General features: G+C 40.1%; 1 long non-coding RNA gene across 2 annotated transcripts in view; it reads left to right on the top strand.

Moving 5' to 3' along the window:
- Nucleotides 1–11,931, top strand: part of LOC140614312 (uncharacterized) — an 87,162-nt gene extending 75,231 nt beyond the window's left edge. For both annotated transcript variants that reach the window (XR_012015211.1, XR_012015212.1), the window contains exons 6-8: nt 2,894–3,330; nt 10,740–10,874; nt 11,501–11,931. This is a non-coding gene — a long non-coding RNA (uncharacterized lncRNA). The remainder of the gene's footprint in view (nt 1–2,893; nt 3,331–10,739; nt 10,875–11,500) is intronic.
- The last annotated feature ends 4,454 nt before the right edge of the window (nt 11,932–16,385 follow it).

The following is a 16,385-nucleotide window of genomic DNA, read 5'->3' as shown; positions in this document are numbered from 1 at the left end:
AAAATGTATGATAAAAATCCAATATACAGTAATTGAAACATACAGTCTGACCTCACATTGTTCTGATAAATCTGTTCATTTCTGGCCATTTTCAGTGTTGCTATAGTGAACAGTGTTGACAAGTGGATGAAAAAAGCTTATAAATGGAATTCTGATCATAGATAAGACTGAACATAAACTGTCTCCCCACATTTCTGCATGTTAGAAGGCCCGGCTTGTGCCCCAGATGGCCATCTCCCAATAATACATAAAACATTTCTTGCTAGAGCTCGGCACACGTTGAATGCACAGGTCATTTGAACAGAACAATAATTCAATTCACTTAATAATGACCTCACTGGGAACAAACACAGACCCAGGATGATGCTGTTAGAAGAATAAAATCGTATTAGAGTTTTAAAAATGAAATTCTTAAAAAGCCGCCATGCTCTCTTGTCAAAATAGCACTTAAATGTATTCAGTGTTTAGCGACCAGGCAGGCTCACTGAGTTTATTTTAGTCTCTTGAATTTTACTGCTGTGTTTCTGTGCCATGTTTCTTCAGTTTTCATGCTGGTAGCTTTCCTGGGAAGGTCAACGGTGCCCACTGAACCTTCTATTGGCTTATTGGCTGAGCTCATTGATGAAGAAGCCTGGAGTTCATCACTTTTTCTTATCTTCTGGCTGAGATGGCAGTCAATGAGGAATGACTGCCGAAAGTTTCAGAAGGACACATGGGAATCATTTAATCTGACCAATAAAATAAGCTATTTATGTATGGAACAGTTATAATAACCTCAACCACTAAGGCAATATTTCTCTAGAATAATTTTTAGGTTTAAGACTAATTTTATTCCTAGCTTATAAGGCTTAAAATTCAGGATTCCCTTCTTCGGCAGAAATGAATGAATTCAGCCAGGAATAATCATATTCTAGAATGACCCCTTTCTGGCATCTAGATACTTGCTAACAAGATAGCTTCATGTTTTGACATCACTGATATACATGAGATCAGGCTCCACGTACCCAGAATTTTTCACCACAGTGTTCATTTCTATACTGTAAAACTAAGTCCAAGTGCTTTGAAATTAGGCCGTTTATTGTCAGAGTCTTAACTATCAATACCATATCTTCTAACTTAATAAACAGCAGGGGCTTTAAATATGTTTTGCCTAATACATGTTATGAAAAGGATCTTTATTTAACTTTTGGGATCCAAATCATAACCTTGCAGAAAAGAGGGGTTTAAAAAAAAAAGAGAGCACAGATACAGTCTATTCAAATCATGATTATTTCAATGTTGGAGAACAGGGAGCAAATTTTGGAGAAATTTTGTCAGCAATTGTTTTATAGTTTAAGGATTTAATTATTTGATTCCTTATTCTTTTCCCCACCTCTGTCTATCCTGGTAGGCTTCAAAACGCTGAATCTCCTTTCCTACAGAGTAGTGCTTTTATGTATGGGAAAGACATTTCTTTATAGGAAATACTCATTAGTTTATTTCTGTACCTGCCTCATCAATATCATCTGGAATACCCTGTAATAGTGGCAATTTATTAACCTCTGCTATAAAAGCAGGAGAAAGAACACTCATGCTATTTTTCCATGAAAATGGTGGTTAGGGTTAGGGGTGTTTTAAGGATATAGTAATATGGGGAGAGATAGGGAGGAAGTTAAAGAAGCAGAGTCATTTCCCACTAAATTTTTAGGCACTAAAGATGTAGCTATAACCCAAAGAAGATTCTTTTTCCTTCATTTTCCCCTCACTGCTTTTACTGATACTTCTCTGAGAAGACACCGCCCTTGCCTCTACAAGAACCTGCTATTTGAAGGAGAGAAAACGCAGAAGGGAAATAAATAAATAAATAAATAAATAAATAAATAAATAAATATAAAAGGCAGTAGGTAACTTAGGGACTGTGTTGAAAGTACAGGAGTGCAGAGAAATTTGAGATTGAGAAAGGCTTCCTGAAGGAATTGCAAGGTGTGTGTGCAGATCCTGCTGCTGTGGGGTACAACAGGTTGTATCTGGATTCTATGTGAGGCTGAAGGGGGGGTTCCCTTCTCACTACCCCAAGATGCTGGAGATCCTTCGGCAGCTATGTGCATCATTTCCGTGGCAACAGCTTAGCTTCTCAGTTTACCTGCCTAAAGGCTAGAGGACTTGCAGAGCCTGAAAAGGGCGCTGAAGAGCTCATGTACCCTTCTCGAGGGAAAAGGAGGGGAGTAGAGCACGGGAAGCCAAGTCTTTCCCAGCTGAGGCCCTTGGAAAAGGAGAGCAGGAGGGAGGAAAGCCCAGCAGGTGCTGCTAATCATCACAGGAGTAACATTTATGCAGCACTGTGCAGAGAACTGTTCAAAGCTATGCACGTGGGTTATTAACTCAGGTGATTCTCCCAACCACCCTATTAGGAAGTACTATTAATATCCCCATTTTACAGATGAGGCACAGGAAAGCTAATTAACTTGCCTAAGACCACACAGCTACTTAATTGACATAGTTGGGACCTGAGCCCAGACACGGCTGGACTCCAGCACCTCTGCTCTTCGGTGGTTCATGACTCTGGCTGCACATTAGAATCACTTGGAGAGCTGTTAAACAATATTGATACCTGGGCCTCCATCCCAGAAATACTGATTTAATTGATCTGTAGCGGGGCCTGGGGCAGGAGTACTTTTAAAATTTCCCCAGGTGATTCTAATGTGCAGCCAGGATTGCCAGCCCAGCTCTTCTTCCTCTCATTCTCCTGTTACCTCATTATCTCTGTACCTCTCCCCTCCTCCTCGTTACTCAGACTGTTCGGCCCTGCTCTTAGACCCTGCCGGGCTCTTGTTTTTTTTCTCCCGCACAAAATGGCTCTTGTACTGGTGTTAAAGTATGTCCACAAATCCTGTGACATTCCTCTCTTCAAAAGGTGAAGCCTAACTCTCCTCCTCTTGAATGTGGGCCGAAGTGACTTGCTTCTAATGAACGGAATCTGGTGGAAGAGATGGTCTGTGACTTCCAAGACGAGGTCATAAAAGACATTGCAGCTTCCTCCTTGTCCTCCCTTGTGAATTGTGGGCTGCTCACTCTGGGGGAAACTAGCTGCTGTGCCATAAGAACACTCAAACAGCCCTGTGGAGAGGATCTCGTGGCAAGGAAATGTGGATTCCTGCCAACAGCCAAAGAACTAAGGCCTTCCAGCAAATAACCACTGAGTGAGCCAAACTGGGAGTGAATCTTCCAGCACCAATGAATCCTCAGAAAGACTACAGCTCCAGCTGACATCTTGAACGCCACCTCATGAGAGGTCCTGACCTGGAGCCACCCTGCTAAGCTGCTCCCAGATTCCTGACCCTCAGAAACCATGTGAGCTAATAAATGTTGGTTGTTTTACACTGATAAATTGTGGGGTAGTTTGTCGTGTAGCAATAGATAACTAATAAAGCCGCCTTCATCCCCACCCTCCCACATTGACTTGGAGCTGGGGAAGTTGCCAGGGCTGCAACAGAAAAGTGTTCTGACATCCCAAGGTGGAATTCTGAATGTATTTACCATAGAAACATAGCGCCATGCATATTTATGTATGTACATATATGTATGTAAATGCATAGGAGAAGTCTGGAAGGAACAAGCCATACTGTTGATGGTGGTAGAGCCAGAAATAGGAGATGGAGTGGGATCAAGAGTGGGGGAGGAAGCCCAGGGGAATTTTCTTTCCTGCCCTTGCAGACTACCGTGTTCTTTGGATATTTCACAATGAGAATGTATCTTTGTGTCACCTGAGTAATTAAACATATTTTTTCCCCACATAAAAGCAAGGGAACTAAAAAAAAAAAAAAAAAAAAAAAAAGCATCATTGTACCTGAGTCTGGGTTCTGTTGAAGTAGAGTTTTATTAGGAATATAGTTGTACAAGTACATTATGGATACAACAGTATTTCATAGTCTGTCCTGACAGCCTTAACACCACACAGAACACTGCATTGCGGGCACTGTAGTGATGAAGAATGAGAGAACAACGGGCCTTGGAGCCTGACCCTCACACGTGTTTGATTCCCGACTCTGACACCAGCTTGGCAAGTCACGCAACTGTTCTGAGCCTGTTTTCCTCATCTGTAAAGTCAAAATAATGATAGGAGAATTAAGCAGGGCTTCACGCAGTGAATGATCCAGAGGCGCTACTCATTAAATGTCATTTTATGGAAAAATATGGGTCCTAGTTCCAAACATATACATTTTGGGATCATTACATGTAAATAAATTGAGGGCTCCATGAATTATATGTTTTTGCTGATTTACCTTTTCTTTACAGAAGGTTCATGACACAGAACAGACTTTTAAAACACATTTACTGCATGAATATTGCAAACATTGCTGTGGTCAAATATTTGGGTTTTTTATTTAAAGTGATAAAGACCTGAACATATTTCACGTTTACAACAGAGAAACTGGAGACAGTGGAGATGAGCAGATCATCCCAAAGAGTTGAAACAGTGCTAAATCTGATTTCTACTGGACGTTAGCATCAAGGGAAGTTGGACCATCCTACCCTACACATACATTAGAGGTTACACACAGGGAGCCTACAGACCACAGAACGTCAACAGAGACGTTTCATTTAACCCATACGGTGTTTTTGAGAAACATTTGAATTTGCTGCCCTCATTTAAACTTGTAAGATTTTATATAAATATACAGATTTCAGATGGCTTTTAGAAAACTGACATATCCGGCTATCTTGGGCCAGTTGGCTTGGGCTGAGTCATGGATTCCTCTTTTAGTCAGGTGAAGGGTTTTCCAAGAGGCCACAGTTCCCTCTGGGACTGGCCTGTGTTACTCATTAAGGTTACTTCCTTGCCCTTGTATCCACTGAGTATGCACCTCTGAAACTCTGGGTGTGTATCCCAAATGCAGGAAGAATGTCATTGGGACAGGATTATCATGTGGTTTTACAATTATAAAAACTGCCGCAGCATGCTGCAATTGTAGAGATCCCAGAAATGAAGGCCATGTCTCTCTGTTTACCTTTTAATGAACCAAAGGAAAAAAAATGTAGAGCTCTCTGAAATGTTTGTATGAAGAAATGAAGAGCTGCTATTTATAATCTACTGTACTTCTCCAGTGAGCTAATATTTATTAGGAGGACCTTCAGTCTCCCAAATGCTCTAAAGTTGCATGTCATCATAGCCAATCTATTTAGAGTATCCTTTTCCCATTTGACTGAGGAGGCCAGGATTCTTTTCCTCAACACATGCTCAAATCCTACCAATGGGAGAAAGAGCTGAACCATGACCCTTGCCTTTGATAGAGAGATACTTATCAACTTTGGTGATATTGAGTTCATTTTTAATATCATAGAGTCACTTATAAATCAATACCTGTCCAATACTGAAATAGATGTTCCTGTCTGGTCGTTATTAAAAACAAACAAAAAGGGACGCCTGGATGACTCAGAGGTTGAGCGTCTGCCTTTGGCCCAGGGCATGATCTCGGGGTCCCGGGTTTGAGGTCCCACATCGGGCTCCCTGCAGGGATCCTGCTTTTCCCTCTGCCTGTGTCTCTGCCTCTCTCTCTGTGTCTCTCATGAATGAATGAATGAATAAATAAATAAATCTATCTTTAAAAATATAATAAAAAAATAAAAACAAAAAAATCAGCCCCATTTCCTTAGCTCTGCTTGAAAATCTCTCTCCATGGTAAAATTATTACCCATTGCTAACAAAAGCTAAAGATGAATTTGTGGTAAAAAAGAATCTTTCATTTGCTAGTAATTTGTTTTAGTCTAGGCCATTTCCCCCTAATATTTTATTAAGGAAATTTTCTTCTTTTTTAAAACTTATAAGTAATTTCTACACCCAGTGTAGGGCTCAAACCTACAACCCCTGAGATGAAGAGTCACATGCTCTACTGATGAGCCACACAAGTGCCCCCCCAAACTTTCAAACATATGGAAAAGTTGGAAGAATGACACAATGAATACCCATACCTTTATCATCCAGATTATAGAATTTACATTTGCTATATTTACTTTAGCACATACACATTTATTCGTCTATCAACCTATCACTTCACATTCATTTTTTTTAGATTTATTTTTTATTGGTATTCAATTTACTAACATACAGAATAACCCCAGTGCCCGTCACCCATTCACTCCCACCCCCCGCCCTCCTCCCCTTCTACCACCCCTAGTTCCTTTCCCAGAGTTAGCAGTCTTTACGTTCTGTCTCCCTTTCTGATATTTCCCACACATTTCTTCTCCCTTCCCTTATATTCCCTTTCACTATTATTTATATTCCCCAAATGAATGAGAACATATAATGTTTGTCCTTCTCCGATTGACTTACTTCACTCAGCATAATACCCTCCAGTTCCATCCACGTTGAAGCAAACGGTGGGTATTTGTCATTTCTAATAGCTGAGGAATATTCCATTGTATACATAAACCACATCTTCTTTATCCATTCATCTGTCGATGGACACCGAGGCTCCTTCCACAGTTTGGCTATCGTGGCCATTGCTGCTATAAACATCGGGGTGCAGGTGTCCCGGCGTTTCACTGCATCTGTATCTTTGGGGTAAATCCCCAGCAGTGCAATTGCTGGGTCGTAGGGCAGGTCTATTTTTAACTGTTTGAGGAACCTCCACACAGTTTTCCAGAGTGGCTGCACCAGTTCACATTCCCACCAACCACATTCATTTTTTTAATACATTTCAAAAGAAGTTGCAGAGTGCATTAGTGCATTTCACCTCCCAAACACTTCAGCATGCATATCATTAGAATTGATTATTTGCTTATGGGATTCAAAAAGTCTTAGTGTGGTACAATATGTGTAACATAAAATTTAGCATTTGAATCATCTGTAAATATACCATTCTGTGGCATTAACTACATTCCCCTTGTTGTGCAGGCCTCACCACTGTCCATCTCCAGAACTTGCCACTTTCCCTAACTGAAACTCTGTACCCATGAAACAATAACCCCCCACTTTTTCCCCTCCCCCACTGCCCCTGGCAACCACTATTCTACTTTCTGTGCCTATGAATTTGACTACTCAAGGTACCCATATAAATGGGATCATACAATACTTGTTCTTTTATGACTGGCTTATTTCACTTAGCATAACATCTTCAAGGTTCATCCACATAATCGCCTGCCTTTTTCAGGCTGAATAATATTCCATTGTATGTGCATAGTACATGTTGTTTATTCATTCATCCATTGGTGGACACTTGAGTTGCTTCTACCTTTTGCCTATTGTGAATAATACTGTTATGAACATGGGTGTACAAATGTCTGTTCAAGTCTCTGCTTTCACTTCTTTTGGGTATATTCCCAGAAGTGGAATTGCTAGATCATATGGTAATTCTATATTTAATTTTTTGAGGACTTTATGATTTCTTTTTTATGTAAAATTTACACACAGTGAAATACACATATCTTAATCTACAATTTGATGGGTTGTGACAAATGCATACTCTAGTGGATATTTTTTGTTTCTTTTTATAAGTCCTGAATATATATAAGAATTTTTCAGTTAGAATGCTGACATTTTCTGTGACCAAAATCCTGAAGGAAAGAGTGTGGACTTGGATGACACTAAGCATCCATTTTCAGGATCTACTGACCTTATCAATTTTCATATTTTAAAATCTGTAAAAAAAAAAAAAAAAATCTCACAGTCCTGGGGTGCCTGGGTGGCTCAGTCAGTTAAGTGTCTGACTCTTGATTTCAGCTCATTGATTTCAGCTCAGGTAGTCCCAGGGTTGTGGGATGGAGCCCCATGTTTTTGGGCTCCATGCTCAGCGTGGAGACTGCTTGAGATTCTCTCTCTCCCAGTGCCCCTCCCGCCCACACACTCTTTCTCTCAAACTAAATAAATAAAATAAAAATAAAAGATCTCACAGTCCTGAAATTAGAATTTGCAAAAAATAATGATCTATGTCTTCCACTACTGACTATAAACACTTTAGTTTGTGTAAGCAATGACTACAATTGTTTCAGAGAGGGATTTTTTTAAACAGAAGAATGCATATTGAGCTCAATTTTTTAGCTCCTACCCATTACCAGGGATGAGATGATCTCCCCCTGCATCTATCATGCAGATTTCTCAGAGCCTATAATGAGGCTCTTCCTAAAGATTCTAAGCAGTGAACAATGTTTATCTTGCACATCAAGAATTTATATTTTTGACAACGAAAACAACAATGTATATAGTAATCGGATTGGCAAAAAGTGTTAATAGTCTCATCAAGGGTGTGGAAAAACAGGCATTCTCAAATACTGTAGGTGGTATTAAATGGTAGGAGGATTTGTTACTTAGTCCTTGTTAACATTTTTAATATACCTTTTTTCCAACCCTAGGAGTTTCACTTCTAGGAATTTTTGTTTTACAGAGATGTTTGTACAAGTGCACTAAGATATAATTGTATTCTGTTGTTTGTTGCTGCATGGCTTATAGTAGCAAAAAACTGGAAACAACCCAAATATCAGTCAGTAGGTAACTGCTAAAAATAAATCCTGATATACCCACATTTAACTGGTATAACTTGCTTTACCAGCTGGGACACAAATAAGGTTACATCGTTTTTATTTTTTCAAATTTCATTAGGCCTGAACATCTATGTGCCAGATTAGTGCCAGAGGAAGTCCACTGCCTGTCTCCTTTCTTAAGGCCTCTTCCCTCCCCTGAATTATCCAACTACCCTGGGGCTTTACTCCTTGCAAAGTGGCCAGTCCTGCTTCTAAATGCCTCATAGAGAGAGAACTAGGGAATCTGATTAGTCTATTAGAAGCCTTATTTTCAGCGTCTGTTGCTTCTGTTTGCCATAATATGACTGTTGAAAGCTGCAAAAGTAATAAATAGGGTCTAGCATTGTAAAATAAAGAATTAAAAAAAAGGTTTGATTGAGACTTTGTTTTGAAAAAATAAAAGATTATCTTATCTTTAAATGTGATTTATCTTTGAAGACACACATGTAACAACTCTAATTGCAACAATGGTCTAATTTTTAGAATAAACAAAGACTGAATCAAGTGTTGATTTGGTGAGGGGGATAATTTTCCCAGCAAAATTATATGATAGCAAATTTTGACACCCTTCACTTCATGCTGACTTTTATAGCAGAATCATACAAAGGTCATTTTGAAAAAAGATGTAAAGGCTTCATCAATTTTCCTGAGAGCTTCTCTTAATCCTTTGATATTCAAATAATTTTCCTTTTGAAGAATTTATCCTCTTATCATCCTTGTTGTTTTTCTCATCTTTAATTGTTAACTGGTCTAACACTGCCAGATACTCATTTGCTTATGGAACAGTTCTCCAAAATCACTTTCAATGACTTCATAAAATTCTGCATCTTTTGCAAGATTAGCAATCTTACATGGCCACTGAAATGCATTTTATTTACATTGTATTGTCGGATGTTTATAACATCTACTATCAGCAAAATTGACTGGGTGGGGAGAGATGCTGGTAATAAGTCGGAAGGGCTATTTAAGTGGGGACTAATTTAGTAAGTGGCCAGTATATTAGTGGATATTTTTCTGTTATGACCAATTTTTGCTTTTCTACACAACTTATCAACTACTATGATTCAGATAATGATAATGAATAGTTGGATAACATAAATTTCCATATAATGCAGCACTAAAAAGGAACGAGGTATGTGTTGACATGGAAAAATGTTTCACAATGCATTGTTAAATGAAAAAAAAAAGAACAAGTTCCAAAAGATATAAATAGCATAGTGATGTTTCCAGGAAATAATAATAAATGCTAGTGTATGCATCAAAAATACAAATAAGTAAAACAACTTGGAAAAGTATACACTATGTATTAGCAGTCATTTCTAATAGGAGTGTGGGGGAGGGGGAAAGCTCATCTTGGTAGCCTTATTTTTAATGAGTATTTATTACACTTTCAAAGATGATGAAAGCCAATTAAAAATATTTTTAACTAATACAGCTGTGAAATGGCCACAGGTTAAAAAAGAAAAAAAAAAAAAAAGGGCTGTTACTACATTAGTGTCCAAACGGTGTACCCTTAGAAAGAGCTGTCACAGGCCTATTTTGAAGGGGCATAATGGGACTCTTCACCAATATGAACCTGTTTTGTTATGAACACCCCAGAGCTCATTCTCAAAATAAGCCACAAACGTTTACCAAGAATCTGTTCTTCTCATGATACTGGGCTGCACTTAGTGCTCAGAGCAGTACAAGGATCTATAAGGCTACAAGAGCCTTTCCTCAAGAAGCTAACAGGTTAGTTGAGAAGGTAAGAAGCTCCTCCCTGAATGAAGTAGGCAACAGCACCTGGTCTTCAGTGGCCAGGGTGTGGGCAAGATGGTACAACTGTGCCAAGGCAGAAAAATTGAGTTTTCAGAGTCTTTGCTCCTGCTTAGAATTCTGTGTTAGTCCAAGCATTAGATGAGTGTCAGAATTGAGCACAGATATTAATCTTCAGAGAAGAATGCAGCTCTTTATTCTACATGGGGAGATAAACTCATAGCTTGGTCCAAAGACCAGTTAGAGCTCCATTCAGATCTTGTGAGGGCTTTGGGGGGCTTTTGATGGGGATACTAATGAAGTGAAATGGTGAACGGTGTTTGTATTTTTTTTTTTTTTGGCTCTTCTGCCTCATTTTAGTGAATAAGGAACCAGACCTGACTCAAGGCTACGCTGCTGCTGAGGGAAGAATCCGAATTTGAATCCAGCACTTGTGATTCTAGAGCCTGCTCTCATGATTTCTATGATCCATTCCTTTCTCATTGCAGATTATAAGCTAGTTGTCACCTGCTACATGTGGAAAGGAGATGTTTGGCATGGCACTGATCAATGTGTATATTTGCTGAGAAGTTTACCCCAGGAGAAAAGAGAAAACAAGCTGTGTGAATGGAATTTGGAGAAAGGTAATACCTCCTTGTAAACAACAGTAAGGTCCATGAAATCTCTATAGTCTTCCTGGAAAAGAAGTTGCCAAGATTTCTGTAGACTTGGTCTTCCTTTTCACTCTTGGAAAAAATCCATTTAGGGCAGAGTTGAAACACATTAAATGGAGTAGCACTTTCTCTTCTGCCTAAGCAGTGGATAATCAGAGGTGCTTTGGATTCTGAATTTAGCTGCAACAAAATTAACTTTTAAAAATTTGCTGTTGATACACTTCAATTACAGACTCACTTTGGCATATTCAATACCTAGGGTAAAAGGGCTTTATATGTGCTATGTAACATAACCTATAGTGATAATGTAGTGTGCTATGATATTTACCGCTTAATTCTACCAATTTGTTCTTTAAAATAGGGAAAGTGTGACCTTATCATTAGAGTTTAGCTTGGATCTATGACTCTTTCCAGGAAAATTAAAAACTTTAAAAAAATTTTTAAAAATCATTTGATATTTTAGGCAAAAGTTTATTATATATGTATTATCTTGCAAAATAGTATCATAGAAGGATATAAAAAAAGTGGTTTTAGTTCACTACTGTGGTCATCGTAAAATGTAAGGCAACTCATTTAGGTCCTTTCCTTTGTTGCAGAGTGAAAACAAAATGCTTCCTACATCTACTTTTGAAACACGAAAGTACCTCCTTTTAATGGAAAATGTCTGGGAGTCACTGCCTTGAAAAAATTTCTAAAAAGTACTCTCAACATCCTAAACTATAGGAAAATAACTTGTGGATAATGAGCTCCACATTCTTTCTCTCCTTCTTTGCCCTCTTTATCTCCGAGAATGTGAGGAGTTGGCATTGAACATAGCAGTGACTTATGGACAACCTCAAAGGTCTATGGGAAAAAAAAAATCTGCAGTTTTGCTGAGGCAAGCATCAGAATCCCAAACATTATTGTCTGAGAACAAATCACTTGATTAGTGAGTGGGCTCAGCCATCCACCTGGTATTCACATCTTAGGCAAGATCTTATGGTTCTCTATAATCATCACATCTGCAATAAATTCTGCGAAAAGATAATACCTATGTTTCTTTGTAGAAACGGCCCTGAAAAGTAAGTTAACTACTAGTGCGGTGCTGAAAAGCGATGGCATTTATTAATTTGCATTATCATATTTAGATAATTGCATGATTATATTTATATTTAGATTATATTTAGATTGTAATTAGATGCATGACACTGGAGGCCTCTTGATATAAATTTGAAGACTCCCTGTGTTTTCAGTCATTTGCAGACTGGCACATGACTTTTTTTTTTTTTTTAAGATTTTATTTATTTATTCATGACAGACACAGAGAGAGAGAGAGAGAGAGAGAGAGAGAGAGGCAGAGACACAGGCAGAGGGAGAAGCAGGCTCCATGCAGGGAGCCCGATGTGGGACTCGATCCCGGGACTCCAGGATCACACCCTGGGCTGGAGGTGGTGCTAAACCACTGGGCCACCAGGGCTGCCCCTGGCACATGACTTTTTAAAAAGACATCTTCTGGTTTCACCTGTTGGTTAGGAAAAAAAAGAAGAAAATATTATATTATTATGATCTTTTGGGGGGTAAGCACCTTTGGAACCTAAAATGTACTATGTAACTGCCAGGGTCTGAGATTGATGTTTGTCAACAAAAGTTCTCTTGGGTCAGTGAAGTGGTTTTTTTCCCCTCTAAATTTTGCTCTCAAAAATCCTCTGGGGCAGCCCGGGTGGCTCAGCGGTTTAGCGCCGCCTTCAGCCCAGGGTGTGATCCCGGAGACTGGGATCGAGTCCCACATCAGGCTCCCTGCATGGAGCCTGCTTCTCCCTCTGCCTGTGTCTCTGCCTCTCTCTCTCTCCTCTCTGTGTCTCTCATAAATAAATAAAATCTTAAAAAAAAAAAAATCCTCTGTAGTTGACCTCGTTGTTCACCATTCCACAACTGAGAAAGGGCTCATTGTTTTCCACTGAGAGTTCTATATAGTAATAACAATAATCCTAGAATTTTATAAACCACAGAATTAAGGTGGCTCCCCAGCTGGCTATCACCAGCCTGCTGACAATGAAGAACTTATGCCATCTTTGATATACATTCCCAACACCCTCTTCCCCAGAATATTATTAGGCATGTTAGTTTCTAACTAGAGACTAAAGTTGAATCACTTATTATTCTGCACATGCTCCTTACTGGTAGTCAGTGAAACTCAGATGAGAATACTCTATCCAGGATTTGATTGTGATGACACGTGGCAAGATGTCAAGCATCTTCAGAGGTCTTAGCTGTTTGGCCTAATGCCATCTGAGAGATGGCCTCTGATTTTCATTTGGCCTTCATGAGAATGTTGCAAAACAGTATTCTCATAACTGGTCCTAGCTGTAATTCTTTTCTTTTTTTGAGTTATTATATATCTAGGTGTAATTCTCAATGGTCATCTTAGAAAGATGGTAACATCATATAGTTGGATTTACAGATTCTAAAGAATCTTTGCTGTCTCAGAAGAACTCAGGGAAACTTAATTTCCAAACCTGGAAAAGATTCATTTTTTGGAATCACTTGTTTAGCCTTGTTGCCTCGAGTCAAATAAAGTGAGTTACTTTTTATGAAGCATGAACAATGCCAGAAACACATCATTAAAATGTTAATTTAATTTGGCCTGCTGAGGTAAGAATCCAGACAATTTGGTTCACCTAAAAGTGACTGGGATTAATGATGTTGTTTTTGATCTGGAATAATTATGGTCACATGAATGAGAGTTCCAAGGCAAAAAACATGGAGGTTAGTTATGAAGATGAGCTCACCACTTTTGCAGTAGGTTCAGGATGGAAGTATAAAGTTTACTTTCTTCACAGTTGTTGATTGTGTACTTTTGGCAAACACGAAATTCACTTTAAAATCTCTTTGGCTAATAAGTTTAATTTTGTGATCTCAGGTTTTCTTTTGTTCTTCACTTCCCTGCCAACTCCTTTGAACTGAAGTGGAAGATGTCTTTTTCATATGCTATGACTTTGTTTTGCAAATCACCAGCAGGTCCACAATAGAAGCTAAAACTTTGCAGGTCCAGATATCACAAGAGTATTCTTTTTCGATTTGCCAAGATAAAATCCCAACTTATGGCTTGGGACCATACTGTAAAATGTAAATAACATTTTAATGAGCGCTATAGAGGAAGACTGTGCTGGGCCAGTTGCCCACCACTGAAGGGCTGGATTTAAGTGTACCTTGGGTCATAATGAAACTAGTTTGGTGGTCTTAGCCTCCCTAGTAGACATTTTCCCACATTAGAAAACCAGCACAGGAGTTCATGCAATTCCTTGCAAAGGACAATTGTAGCTCTGCTCAAAACCAGAACTGGAGTATGGATGGGATAACTGGAGGAGAAGCTAGAGGAGATCAGTGTGAGCCTTTTATTCCTAAATTAAACTTCTGTTTTGATTTAGGAGGAACAGGGAAAGAGGAAAATAATTGCATTGTGTAGTTTTATTTCTGTCCACATTCTGTAATCTCATATACAATCTAAGGACATCTCCTTGTTTCCATTTCCTTCACTATCCACGATCTTGACTGTGAGAATACACTTTTCAAAAACATTGATTAAAAACATTGTTTTAAACTCTCTATTCCTAATAATTCCAGCTCCTGGGGCTACAGGACTGAACATCTCAACTAAATTCCATATGAACTATACTGGTATCTTTCTAACCTCTCCTTGACTCCAGATTCATCTTCTCTAACGAGCTGTATCTAACCTGTCCCTTAACTGAGGCACTGGCCCAGGTCCTACGGGGACATCTCTATAATGACAAGTGCAAACTTTCATCTCACCCTTTTTTGTACTCGTCTGTTGGAATAGTTAATGGCTGATCATACACATTTGATAACCAAATTTCCTAGTACTGTTCTATTTGACTGATTGAAAATGTAAGTGAACATTTAAAAGGTAGATTTAAAAAAACAAAAACAAAACCCAAACCTCCAAACATAAGATGCTACGTGGCTGACTTTATTTCAACAAAGAGGATTCTTTAGTCCTTTTCCCTCTTTGGAAAAAGACTTGGGCTCCAAATCCCTCAATAAGTCTACCCGATTTAAATCTGACTTTAATCCTGCATGATAAATTAAGATTCCATATCTTTTCACCCTTGCTTTTTGGAGTAATTTGTCTAACCCAACACCTGCATAAATAGATCAGATTCTCTAAGCGATCCAAAGGCATTCCACTTAGGCAAGGTAGCGTTAGCCCTACGAGTAGCAAATGATGCTGTCACCCTGCCAGGGGACATCCTGGCCAGGACAGTGTGTGGGTGCTTCAGGAGTGACTGCATTTAGAGATCCACCCTGTAAAGGAAAGACACCTGATTCCACTGATTGCATGTAGAGTTCCCTGGACAGCCAAGACAGGTCTCCACTTAACAGTATTTCCAATCCCCCAACACCCTGCCCTCCCCACCCCTGCCCCCAAACTAAAAAAACAATAAAATAAAATAAAATAAAAATTGTCCTTGAGAGGCTCTAGGTAGCCATCCAGAAGGAGAGTCCCAGCATTTTCCCAGCCCAGGGCTTCCCTGTAGCAGGCTAAGGTGCCTTTCCCGGAGTTAGGCTGACTTTGCCCTAAGGTTACATTTCCACACAAAGAAGTCTTTAAGGGTGCTGTTGCAGGCCTCTACACTGGAGGTTTCTGTCTGTCAATCTCAGAAAGGAAAAAAAAAAAAAAAAAAAAAAAAGGAGGCCGTAATAAAACTGCAGGAGCCAGCAGTAGGGAATTACAACTTCAGGATCAGCGGAGGTCTGCCTCACGGCCCTGCTCTGTGCAGAGTTGGCCTCTCGAAGGACGGAGAACAATAAAGCAGAAGGAATCTAAGTCACTCGGCTGCTGGATTGCATTAGCAGGACTCCGAGAAGGGGGCCCTTGCTGCGGGGGGTGCAGGGACTCTTGGCCTCCAACGCGGTGCCAGCCCGGCCGGGCAACCCGCGCCCAGAGAATGAGGAAAGTTTGCCCAAGCCAAGGAGGCCCAGGGACCCCCAAGCTGGAGGCTGTGTGTGGAGTGGCCGGTGCAACCCCACGTGGAATTCAGCCGATTTATGGTTCATAACAACAAATACTAATTAAGATCTCATGAATGACCGTGGCAGGCAGAAAAACCAGGCCATACATCTAGAAGGTGGACCTAAACAGTTTGCAAAAAGCTATGAGGGCAGACAAAGGTGGTGGCACCTGGGAGCCAGGCAGAGAGGGGTGAGGAGGCTACCGGGTGGATCCCGCCGGGCAGGGGGCTGGGGAGCAGGAGGTACCGGGGCTGAGGCGAGCGAGGGCATCACCACCTGCCCGGGCTCCGCAGCCCGGGTTTTGGCAGCGGGGCCCCACGTCTGCGCGAAAGGCTCGTTGGACTTGGCCTGAGAGCTTCCTAAAATATCCCCGGGCCTGATGCAACATCGCTGGGGGATGGCACCGCATTGCGATGTGGTGACAGGATAACCTGGTGGCGGGGAAGGAGGGCCTTGCAGGTCTCCAGA

This window comes from Canis lupus, chromosome 2, assembly GCF_048164855.1.
Source record: "Canis lupus baileyi chromosome 2, mCanLup2.hap1, whole genome shotgun sequence".
NCBI classification, from domain to species: domain Eukaryota; kingdom Metazoa; phylum Chordata; class Mammalia; order Carnivora; family Canidae; genus Canis; species Canis lupus.
Note: the sequence above shows the minus strand (reverse complement) of the source record. Positions and strands in the feature narration are given on the sequence as shown.